Genomic DNA, 12,060 nt, shown 5'->3' on the forward strand with positions numbered 1-12,060 from the left:
CTTGGTTTTCTTCTTGATTATAAAACTCTTGTCTATGAGTCGATATGTTCAGTTCAACAGGTAGCATTGCTTCCGAACCGAATGCTACCGAGAAGGGAGTGTGTCCCATTGTTGTCTTCTCTGTAGTTCTTTGAGCCCAATGTACTTGTGGTAGCTCGTCGACCCACCTTCCTTTGGTAGCATCTAGCTTCTTCTTGATAGTATCCTTCAAGGTTTTATTAACAACTTCCACTTGTCCATTCGCCTGAGGCTTGGATACTGACGAGAAGCTCTTAATTATTTTGTTCCTCTCGCAGAACTCAGTGAACAAGTCGCCATCAAGCTAGGTTCCATTATCGGATACTATCTTCATGGGAATTCCAAACCTACAGACAATGTTCTTGACAACGAATTCGAGGACTTTCTTGCAGGTTATGGAAACAAGAGGCTCGGCCTCAGTCCATTTAGTGAAGAAGTCAACTGCTACCACTACGTCCTTGGCTCCTCCTCGCCTGGTGGATATTGCCCCAATTAGATCAATCTCTCATATAGCAAATGGATAAGGCAAGGCCATCATCCTTAATTCTGTTGGAAGTACGCGAGGTATCTGTGAAAACCTCTGACACTTATCACACTTTTTGACAAACTCATGGGTGTCCTTATTAATCGTTTGCTAGTAATATCCTTGTCTAATGATCTTTTTAGATAGGCTCTGCCAACCTACATGATCCCCATAAAAGCCTTCATGAATTTCTCGAATGATCCCGTTTGCTTCTGTAGGGTGAACACACCGAAGTAAAGGCATCGAATAACCTCTTCTGCATAGTTTGCCTTCAATTATTGTGCATCGCCACTCATTTTTGTCAATTGGAAGTTGCCCGTCAAGTAGATAGTTGACAATAGGGGTCATCCATGTGGGTGAACTGTCTATCATCTCCACGTCTTCCCTTTCACATATACTTGGCTCGCTCAGCATCTCCACCGGAACCAAGTTCAATTCATCCAAGTCGTTCTGCGAGGCCAGTTTTGCCAAGGCATCAACATTAGAGTTTTGCTCTCTTGGAATTTGTTCCATTTTAAAGTAATCAGATTTTTTCAAGTTCTTCCGAACCTTCTCTAGATACTTAGCCATTTTTAGGCCCTTGGCCTGGTATTCCCCGAGAACCTGATTTACAATCAGTTGCGAGTCACTATGGCAGATGAGATTCTTGACTTTCAACGCCTCAGCTATCTTTAAGTTAGCAATTAAGGCTTCATATTCAACCTCATTGTTTGATGCGTCAAATTGAAATCTCAAAGGATAGTGAAACTTAAGGCCCTCTAGTGAAATTAATATTACCCCGCCACCCGAGCCCTGTGTTGGGTTTTGTGCCCTAAATAAAACCCATTTCAATATAATCAGATTTACTTATTAATAAAGATCAGAAATAATATTTTATGTTGCATGGTTCACATGATTTATTTCATGATTATATGTACATAATGTATGAATTCTATTTAAGTCTAGAACATATCAATTTGTTAATGATTATAGTGTTGTCAACACAGTGGAATATAATCTTAATTATATGTTCGAAAGTTTATTCCCTGATTTGTCAGTACACTGGATTTAGACTGACATGATAATCAGCGATAGGTATTCTTACACCTTGGATAAGTGTTATGTCCTTTTCTATGTTGTAGCTCTATGTGATAGCAATCGCGAGCTAGCATCTAATCGCCTCGTACCACTCCCACACCTTCTGGTGTTTGAAACTTCAGGGATAGGTGCTTAATCGAACTAACTGCCCCTAGTCTGATTAATGTTGGACGACCCAATAATTTATTGTAAGCCGATGGCAGGTCGACAACTAGAAGGTCTTGCATAACTGTGGCGGATAGGGGTGCCTCTCCCAAGGTTAGCGCGAGCTCGATTATGCCCTGACTGGCGATACTGTTGCCAGTGAAGTCGTAAAGATTTACCATGCAAGGCTTCAATTTGGCCTTTTCAAGCCCTGTTTTCTTCAGCGTTTCTTTGTAAAGGATGTTCACTGAGCTCTCGTTATCTATCAACACCCTCTTTATCCTTTTATTGGAGAGCAGGATAGTAATCACTAATGGATCGACATGAGGATACCTCACGTTCTTCTCATCTTCCTCCAAAAATATGATTTGAGGTTCTTCAGTTTTTACGTTCTTGGAAGGTTTAGGAGCAAATACTGACTGCTCATTTTTTATTTCTTTCACATATCTCTTTTGGGCGTTATTACTCTCTACAGCAATATGCGGCCCTCCCGAGATAACAAGGATGTCCTCTCCTTCAACAGGAAGAGGTTCTAATCCCTGGTTGTTTGAGTTGTTGGGCAGACTGGGCTGGTTATGTCCATTGCCCTTTCTTTTCACATACTGCTTGAAGTGGCCCCGAGCGATGAGACTTTTGATCTCATCTTTCAACTGATGGCACTCGTCTGTTGTGTGCCCAATGTCCTTATGGTATTTGCAATACCTAGTTGGATCACTTTTGTGCCTCGCATGCCTCATGGGCTCGGGTTTGCTGAAGGCAACCTTGTGCTCATGTGCGAGGTAAATATTTTCCTGAGTTTCATTAAGCTTGGTATAAATAGTATAAACTGGCACGTACTTATCGTGCTTCTTTTGTTTCTTTTTGTCTTTTGACAACTCCTTAGAATCGTACTTTCTCTTTTAGCCAGAGGCCCCTGAGTTATCAACTCTAGTTGAGACAGTACTTGTTGAAACATTACTAGGTTTGCCTCCCTAGCATGTTTTCAATAAGTTTATCTCTTTTTGAGCTTCCTCTTTTCAGACGAACAAATGAGCCCTTTCGTTGAACTCAGTGATGTTCTTCACTGGACGACCCTGTAAGTCGTCCCACAGTTTGCCCCCAATGGTTGATAGATCAGTAGTGATTCCCGCCTGAAGGGCAGTAAGTTGCGTACTATCATCCAGATTTCTAACCCTTGCAGTAGCCGTGCCAAAACGACTTAAGTACGCCTTAAGTGTTTTGCCTGGTTGCTCCTTGATGTTGGTTAGCAAGGACGCCTCGGGTCGTCTATCCCTTGTGGCCTGGAACTATTTTTTGAAGTCCTTTGACAGCTGTTCCCATGAAACAAAATACAACGTAAATTGTTTGTAACATTACTAGCTCGCATTATTGTATTAAAGCTATTCAAATGCGAGATCATATCGGTGGTACCACCATACAATGAGACATGAGGATTTTTAAATCCCTAGGGAAAAGGAGTATTCATGATATCTGAATGGTATGGCTCGAGCTCCTCGTTTGATTCGTATCCAGATTGTTTCCCTAATTCCCCCACTTGATATCTCCTGAACTTATCCTCCATCTCGTCTATTCGCAATTGGATAGGATCCTCTTGCTTTGGACCGAGTTGTTGGCGAAGATCATGTTTTTTCTGATTCAAGTGCTCTTGCTGTTGGAAATTATTTTACCAGGATCTTAGATCTACTCACAAGTATGTTGATTAACACCCTAAATATGAACTTTCTAAAACGATGAAATAAACACGTATAAAGTTTAAGAAACCTTACATTGGGTGCAGCGGAACATAATGACTCCTTCCGTTCAGATATCTAGCCCTTGATTCCTTTCTTTAGCAGAGCATTATCAATATCTGAACCTGGATCTCTTTCTCTGAATCTTTGATGCTGAAAGTCTTTCTTCACAATCTTCCTCACTATGATTGAGGTATTTCTTGCTGTGTGTGGGCACTACTCTAATCACTAAGGTAATTTCGAAATTCTAAGGAAGAAGAGAGAGAGAGGGTGGCGGCCAAGGAAGAGAGAGAAGGCTCAGGTTTTTCTGATATCGAAAGTGTAATTTTCCTGAAGCCTTCACTATCTATTTATAGCATTCCACTAGGGTTAGGTTTGAATTATTTGGCATTAAAATAATGAAAATATCAGTTTAAATTTCCTACAAAAGTGGCCGGCCCTATACTAGTGGATTTGGGCCTCACTTTTTGCAATTTTACAGTTTTACCTTTTCTGCATCTGATTTTCTCAAAAATGCCAATTTTCAAATTCAACCATTTAAATGCCAATTCTAACTATTTAATAACTATAAATAATTATTAAATAATATTGTCATTTATCATATTTATTAACTGAACCATACAAAGTATCATAATTAACAAATATGCCCCTAAAACTCTTTCTTTATAATTTCGCCCTTACTTAGTGAAAAATTCACAAATAGACATAGACTAATTTAAGAATTATAATTAATTAATCAAAACTAATTATATGAGTCTTACAAGCAATATTATCTCAACTAGTGCGGGGACCATGGGTCTATATAACCAAGCTTCCAGTAAGTAGAGCAAGAATTTAGCACTAAAATTCCCTAACTTATTAATTCTTTGTTGAATCCACGCATAGAACTTAGAATTGCACTCTCAGTTATATAGAATGCTCTATATGTTCCACCATATAGACACATCATTAGTTATTCATTGTTATAATCCTAATGTGATCAATGATCCTCTATATGAATGATCTACACTGTAAAGGGATTAGATTACCGTAACACCCTACTATGTATTTTATCCTTATTACACTTAACCCCGTATAAATGATATTTCAGCTTATGTGAAATGAGTACTCCATCATTTATGTTCGTTTGGCCAAGCTCGAAGGAGATCATCCTTTGCTTCCTATTCGCCAGATAGAAGCTATAAATTCCATGTTTATGATAGCGCTCCCACTCAATTGCACTACCGTGTTCCCAAAATGTACGTATCACCCTGACCTAAAAGTAGGCTTAACTAACAAATCAAAGAACACGTATAGCCTTTCAAGATTGAGCCTAATCATAACAGGATTAAGATCATTTGATCTAGGATCAACTAGGCGATATTGACTTGAATAGATATTACGGTAAGTTTAATAAATCTAAGTCAAAGTTCAATATCGGTCCTTTCCGATGCATACTCCATGCATCCAACCTGAGCTTTACTTTAACCAATGCCCTGGAAAGAACATAGCACTTCTCCAAATGCAAGTAAACTCTGTTGTAGATTATCATATCAGTAAAACCCTCTGTCTGATAAATCTAGGAAACTTTATTCACATAGTCATGTTTACTTTCCAATGTGTTGACGGCACAATAAACAGGATCAAGTATGTGAAAAGGGTTTCAGATGAATTCATACATTATGTACATATAATCATGAAATAAATCATGTGAACTATGCAACATTAAATATTATTTCTGATCTATATTAATAAGTAAATCTGATTATATTGAAATGAGTTTTATTTAGAGCATAAAACCCAACAAACTCCCACTTGCACTAATATAAAATAAAAAGTGTGTTTCAAATAATCTCAACACCTTGATATACAAATCAAGTGTAGTAGTAGTAAACTCCTCGTAATAGGATCTGAAAGGTTAAATTAAACACAACCTTTTCTCCACCATTACTCTTCCTTTAATCACAAAATCATTGATAATGTGAAATTCCTCTCTATATGTCTACTCTCTTGGGATACTGGATTCTATATCTTTGGCAACTACTTTTGGTTAATCAGGAAATAACACTAGTAGTTTAGGAAATTTGGAATGGTGCCAAAAATGTATAGAACTTTCCTTAGACTGAATAAGTACCTTTCCTGCAACTTTAACATTCAGTCCCTATCTGGTAGAGCTAGAGACTTCAGATAGGTTTTTACACTTCTCCAAAATCACTATTCCACCCCCAGAGTAATCACCATCTTATCAGAAAGATTTACTAGCACAAAGGCAAATTTTGAAATCTTATATGGTGTAGTCTAAGAGTTTTAAACACACCCTTATAGACTAACATATAGTTCCTCTTCTTTATCTTAAGATTTACTTGATTGTCTTCCAATGTTCTTCTCCTGGATTAATCTGATACCTACTCATTACTCCCACTCAACAGCAGGTGTCTGGTCTAAGGCATACAAAAGCATATCTAAGACCTCTCACTGTTGATATAAGAAATTCTTTCATGGCTTTATCTTTTCTGGAATAGTTGAGACTTTTCCTTAGATAAATAAAATCTATGTCGAAGAAGTTGTGAAGCTTCTATAGATTGCCATTAGAAAGAAAATGCTTCAGCATCTTACTAAAGTAAGTTGCTTGCATTAGAGTAAGTAATTACAAGGTATACCACAAGCCATAGGTTTAGATAAACTCAAACCTATAATACTAGGAACAGGAAGTTTTGTTAAGTCCATTGAATGGACTTATAAACGAAAATTTCCTTTTATGTCCTTGTAATAGAAAATTTTAGGTTATTCCATGTGAATGGATTAAACCATAGTTCTTTTGGCTTTCTTCTTAGTTTCTTATCTTGACAATCCATTACTTGTTTAAACTCACAATGGATTTTAATCACTAGTGTCTCCCAAGTCATAAGAAGGTGAGTTCCTAGAAACTCTCCCACTACGACAAGGTACCGTGAATTATGTCTAAGAAAATAGTATTAACCTCTTTGGTTGTGACTAGACAACAGAGGCAGTGGGATCATCATATGTCAAATAAGATGATAGAACACTTTTGGAATCAAGAAAATATATCTCCTTTATTTGCTACTTGTAATCAGACTTAGTAATTATCTTAGAAAAGTAGTATTTGTTTGAACAAACACTTTCTTATCTATTGACAATGGGATGGTCCACCCCTAATCACTTAGAATAGCTAACAAACCATGGTTAATATTTCTAGCTTTTCTTAAGATTTTGATTAGGTCATCCATGAATCTAGTAATGATTTACATTAAGTATACAACCATTACATCATTCTGAAATTGTATTACCATAGAAGGAATTAGGCAACGACTAATAACTAATCATCAACATGCAACTCGAAATTTCTGGGGAGGTAAGTTTGGATATAATTCAAAAATCAAATTAATGATCTTTGAACTGCATATCTACTAACTATTTCTCCACCCCTATCAGTTCGCAAGATCTCTAACCACTTACCTTAATGGTTTTAACCATTGCTAGAAATTAATGAAAATTTTCAAACATTTCAAATTTCTTGCTAAAAGGTATGTCTAGAGTTATCGTTTTAAGAATACAACGAAAAACTCATATCCACCCCTGAATGTACATCCATCTGCGAATGAGTTGAACTACTTTCAGTGGATATAGGCATATTAACTCTTTGCAGAGATTGATCTTGTCAAATCCAATATGAACAAGATACAAATGCCATAGATTAAAAAAATGTGGTAGTGTCTTTTGATGACTTAGGTTTATAAAAGAATTCTTAGAATAGTGCAAGTGGATTCTGGTCACAGAATACCTAACTCATATTCCATACAGTTTGAATCCATTAATAAAAGATGGATATTAAACACTTGAGAAAGTGTAACTGTATTGTATCTAGAATTAGAAATATAAGAAAATTTCTATTTGGAATCTAAAATTAAAGTCAAAGACTTAAATTTATACCAAATATAATGAGTAATTCTATCTTGGACCACCACTACTAATTTAATTCTAAGTCTGATTTGCCCATACAAGTAGGAGATTTCAATTGAGGATTCATATCAATTGGGAATAGAATTTCGGGATTATAATCATATGTGTCATTTAATTTCTTAAGAGAAAATATAATGACAGGAAATGATTTATAGACCATTCATCCAATGATATGTTTTGAAGCTAATTCGAAATGAATAAGCTAAGAGGAATTAGGATAATTTTGTTTATAAATAAGAATCCAACGATGCTTCGATTAGCGAATGTCAAAGTAATCTTATTTATACAATCTTCTTGTTTCATATCGTAAAAATACTAGTCTAAGGTGTCATCAATTGATGAACAGCTAGATGTCGCATATACAATATTTATCTTTCGAGATCTAACACTATTATGTATGTCTAATTGTGAAAATCCACTAGGGATTTATCTCATTAGATAAACAAGCCAAGTTAGACCAACAATGAAGATTCGAAATTAAACTACAACTTAATAACAAAAAATAACATGATTCAATATAAATTCATACACAATTCAGAAATTATAAGCATATAGCAAGTAGGAATGACAAGTGAAAATACTAAAACATACAATCCTAAATAATTTCCAAGGTTTTTAACAAACTGATATCAGTGTCTTGTTTAGGCGAGAGTCAAAGCTACCATCCATTGAATAGAGTTGTCAGCTCCTCTAAAATGTTAAACATTCTAGCAACCTTTTATTCGATCAAGATTGGAATTCAGCATTGTCCCGTTTAGGCGAGAGTCAAGGCAATTCTATCTTATGAGCTTCCACCATTGTTTCATAATTTGCAAGTCAAGTATGGTCGCCACTATTAGGGTGATCCATACCATACAAAACAGTTACAAACTACTTATCATGCGAGGTTAAACGGTGCGAAATTGCTAATGAACGTTCCTCCATTAGGGAGGATTACTCACTAAAACAAACGCGGTGTAAAACCCACAATGAAGATCGAATATCTTAATAATAAAGCTCATTATTTAAAGAGAGTTGTATTTTCTTTGATTCTCTTTATTTAATCTATTTATTTTAAATATAGATTTATTTAATTAAAATTTCCAATTTAGAATAAAAAATTCTAAATATAAATTTTAATTTAATATTTATAAATTTTACTTAGATGAAAATAACATGAATTATTTCCATCTTAGTAATAATTTTGAATAATATTTAGAAAAATATTCAAATTAAGTTGTTACAAAATTAATTTAAATTAATTTAAAAATCAAATTTAATTTTCTATAAATATATATTGCATTTCGAAAAATTAAAGTATTCAAGGACACAATTTTCGAAAATGCATGTTAAAATAAAAAATTAATCCTGGAAAAATTATTCTAATTTAACGTTGGCCCAAAATTAATTAATAAAATTAATTTACAACAAAAAATATAATTTTCCTATTTAATTAAATATATAAGAAAATTTCAAATATTTAAGTATGATGATGAAAATCAACTTAAATATTAATTTTCTATTTAATTAAATACACTAGAAAAATACTTCAAGCAAAAATATCATCTATCTAGATTTTCCTTTGACTAATTAATTCAATTTCTAATAATATACTTTAATTCAATTTATTTTAAATTAATCATTAAATGAAAAAATCATTGATTTAAGTTGGTCCAAAATTAAAATAAATAATTTACAACTTTAATCTATTTTTCAAATAAAATTCGAAATTCCAGCATTTAAGAAATGCAATTTCGAAATTTGATTAATAAAATAAGGGAAAAATATATTTTGAAAATTATTTAAATTTAGTTGGAAAAATAAATTTCAACTAAAAATAATTTTCTATTTAATTAAGTGTCATGAAAAAGAAATATTTAAGTATCATGATGAAATTCAACTTAGATATTTAATTTTCAAATTAATTAAATGTATTAAATTCAAGAAATAAATAATTAAGTGTAGAGAAGGCTTAATTATTAATCTCTAGTTTAATACTAGGAAAAAATATACTTAAAATAAATTGTACCAAAATTAATTATTTAAATAATTAATTTCACAATGTATAGTATTTTCCTATTTAATTTAGAAATAATAAGTAGTCTAGAAATAACTATCTAGAAAATATCTTATTTGACTAAGTATCTTTTCCACAAAATTTGAAAAAATATCTAATTTAAGTTGTATTAGAAAAAATTTAGAACTTAAATATTTTCAAATTTAAATTTAATTAAATATCAAAAATTAAGTTGTAACCATTTAATTTAAAAAATATTCCATTTTAAGTTAATATTCGAAAAGATATTAACCTAAAAAAAATATCTAAAATATTCTATTTTAAGTTAATATTCGAAAAGATATTAACTTAAAAAAAATATCTTAAAGAATCTTAATAACCAATGCCTAAAATTCCTCAACTTAATTTTGAAATTTTAAATCCAAAAGATATTCAGATTTAAGTTGGTTAGTTATAGATAACTAAATATCAACTTAAATAGGAATATTTAATGAAAAATTTAAATTAAGCTTCAGAAAGAATCTAGATGGTTATAATTCTATATTTAATTAAATACAAGAAAATACATATAGTTTAGCTTAGAATAAAAAATTCTTTAAACTATAATTTTCTTAAATTAATTTCAAAAAAAAATGAAATTAATTATGTTGCTAATCAATTTTATTAGGTTAAACTAGTGTAATTAACCTAGTACAGTTATTCAAATCAGGCAAATGGGCCTTCACAATTGGGGTGGTTCATGTGAGGGGGTGCTGGGTTCAGTACGTCGTACCCACTACTATGGCTCCCAACTCTCACACAAGGTCCAAAAGAGAGGAATTTAACCTTAATAAGAACAACTGTTATTAATTGAATAGGCCTAAAAACTAAATGGGCCTAAATAAATTCTATCAAGAACTATGATAATTTATTTTAGCAACAACAACCTATATGCATCTATAATAAAATTAAACACATAGGCTCACACAGGCACACTTTGGATGGGTCCTATCATGTTGCTAGATCATACCCAGATGAAAGAAGATTGTAAATATACCTGTTACAAATTATTATCTTGACCAAGGGAGCCATCAGATCAATAGATCTAGCAAAATGTAACCATGGCTATTTGCAATCAAGTAATAATAGGTTTTGAAAACTTACACACAAGCTAAAACACATACTCCTGCAACAAGGTTAGCTGGATAGTTGGATGTAGGATTTATTTAATTTTAAATTAAATTATTAATTTCGAAATAATTAAATTAAATAAAAAATAATTTTTCGAAATTTTTTAAAAAAATTTGAAAAAATTCGAAATGTTTTAAAAAAAATTAAATTTAAAATTAAACCTACAATTTTGAAAAATTAGGTTTCAACCAACCTAAATATCATTTCAAAATTTGCTAACTACTTTTAAAATTTAAATGTTATTTTATAAATAAAATTAAATAAAAAATTAAAAAAAAAAGATAAATGAATATCTTTTTCAGATTTTAAATGTAATTTAAATAAATAAAAGAACAAAATTTAAAAGTTAGCAAAATATCTTACATCTTTTTAAAATTACATGATTATAGTTATCTTATTTTAAATTTAAATAAGGTCAAATTATTTAAAAAAAAATAAATTTAAAATATTTCAAATCTGACCTTAAATTTAAAAATAAGATAAGATATAATCAAATTTAAAAATAAGATAGATTATTAATCAAAGAAGATAGATACTAACTATTTTAAATTCAAATTACACTAATATCTTGAATTAAATTTAAAAAAATATTAAATTAATTCATAATGATAATTAGAATTGAATTAGGAATAGTAATAGTATTGTAACACCCTAACTAACTTAGGCGTATTACGTGATTTTTAAACGTACTGTGCAGCTCGTTGCTAATCAACGAGGTTTATGGAAAAACGTGATTAATTAAAATTTTGCTTTTTCATTAAACTTATAAACCATTTTGCAAAAAGTCTCGGGATCCCGATTTATAAAAAATATTTACAAACGTTTTCACTGTTCAACTTTTACATCAAAATAAAGTCGTCTAACGACAATTACAAAATCTCAGCCGTGCTGTCCCGAGGATCGTACGCTCCAGGCCTAACCGCCCCGACATGTACAATCCCATAAGCTCGCTCACGGTCCATCAGCAACTGCCTTGCCTTTACCTACACATGCAACGTAAACTGTGAGTCGACAGACTCAGTAAGAAAAGCATAATAATATCATACATAAAACTGACTGCCGTGTCCAACACGATACTGAGTCCCGCTACTGCCATGTCCAACATGGTACTGAGCACTACTGCCATGTCCAACATGGTACTGAGTTTTGAACGTTCAGGGGACGGCACTATTGACAAGTATCCTCCCGATCTGGCCGAACCTGGCCATACTCCGCCGCTGGTCATACTCCAGCTCGTACCGACGGGATAGGTCAATAAGATCGAACCACCAACCAAAGGTCACTGATCGGCCGAACCGGCCATACTCCGCCGTCGGTCATACTCCATCGTGTACCGACGTGACAGGGTTGGGTGGTTCGAAGCCTAAATACATATCTAATGTAAACTAACAGGCTTCCTACATGCACGCTAAACATGTAAACTACATATGCATACTGTTATA

Source organism: Cannabis sativa, chromosome 5 (assembly GCF_029168945.1).
Source record: "Cannabis sativa cultivar Pink pepper isolate KNU-18-1 chromosome 5, ASM2916894v1, whole genome shotgun sequence".
Taxonomy (NCBI): Eukaryota; Viridiplantae; Streptophyta; class Magnoliopsida; order Rosales; family Cannabaceae; genus Cannabis; species Cannabis sativa.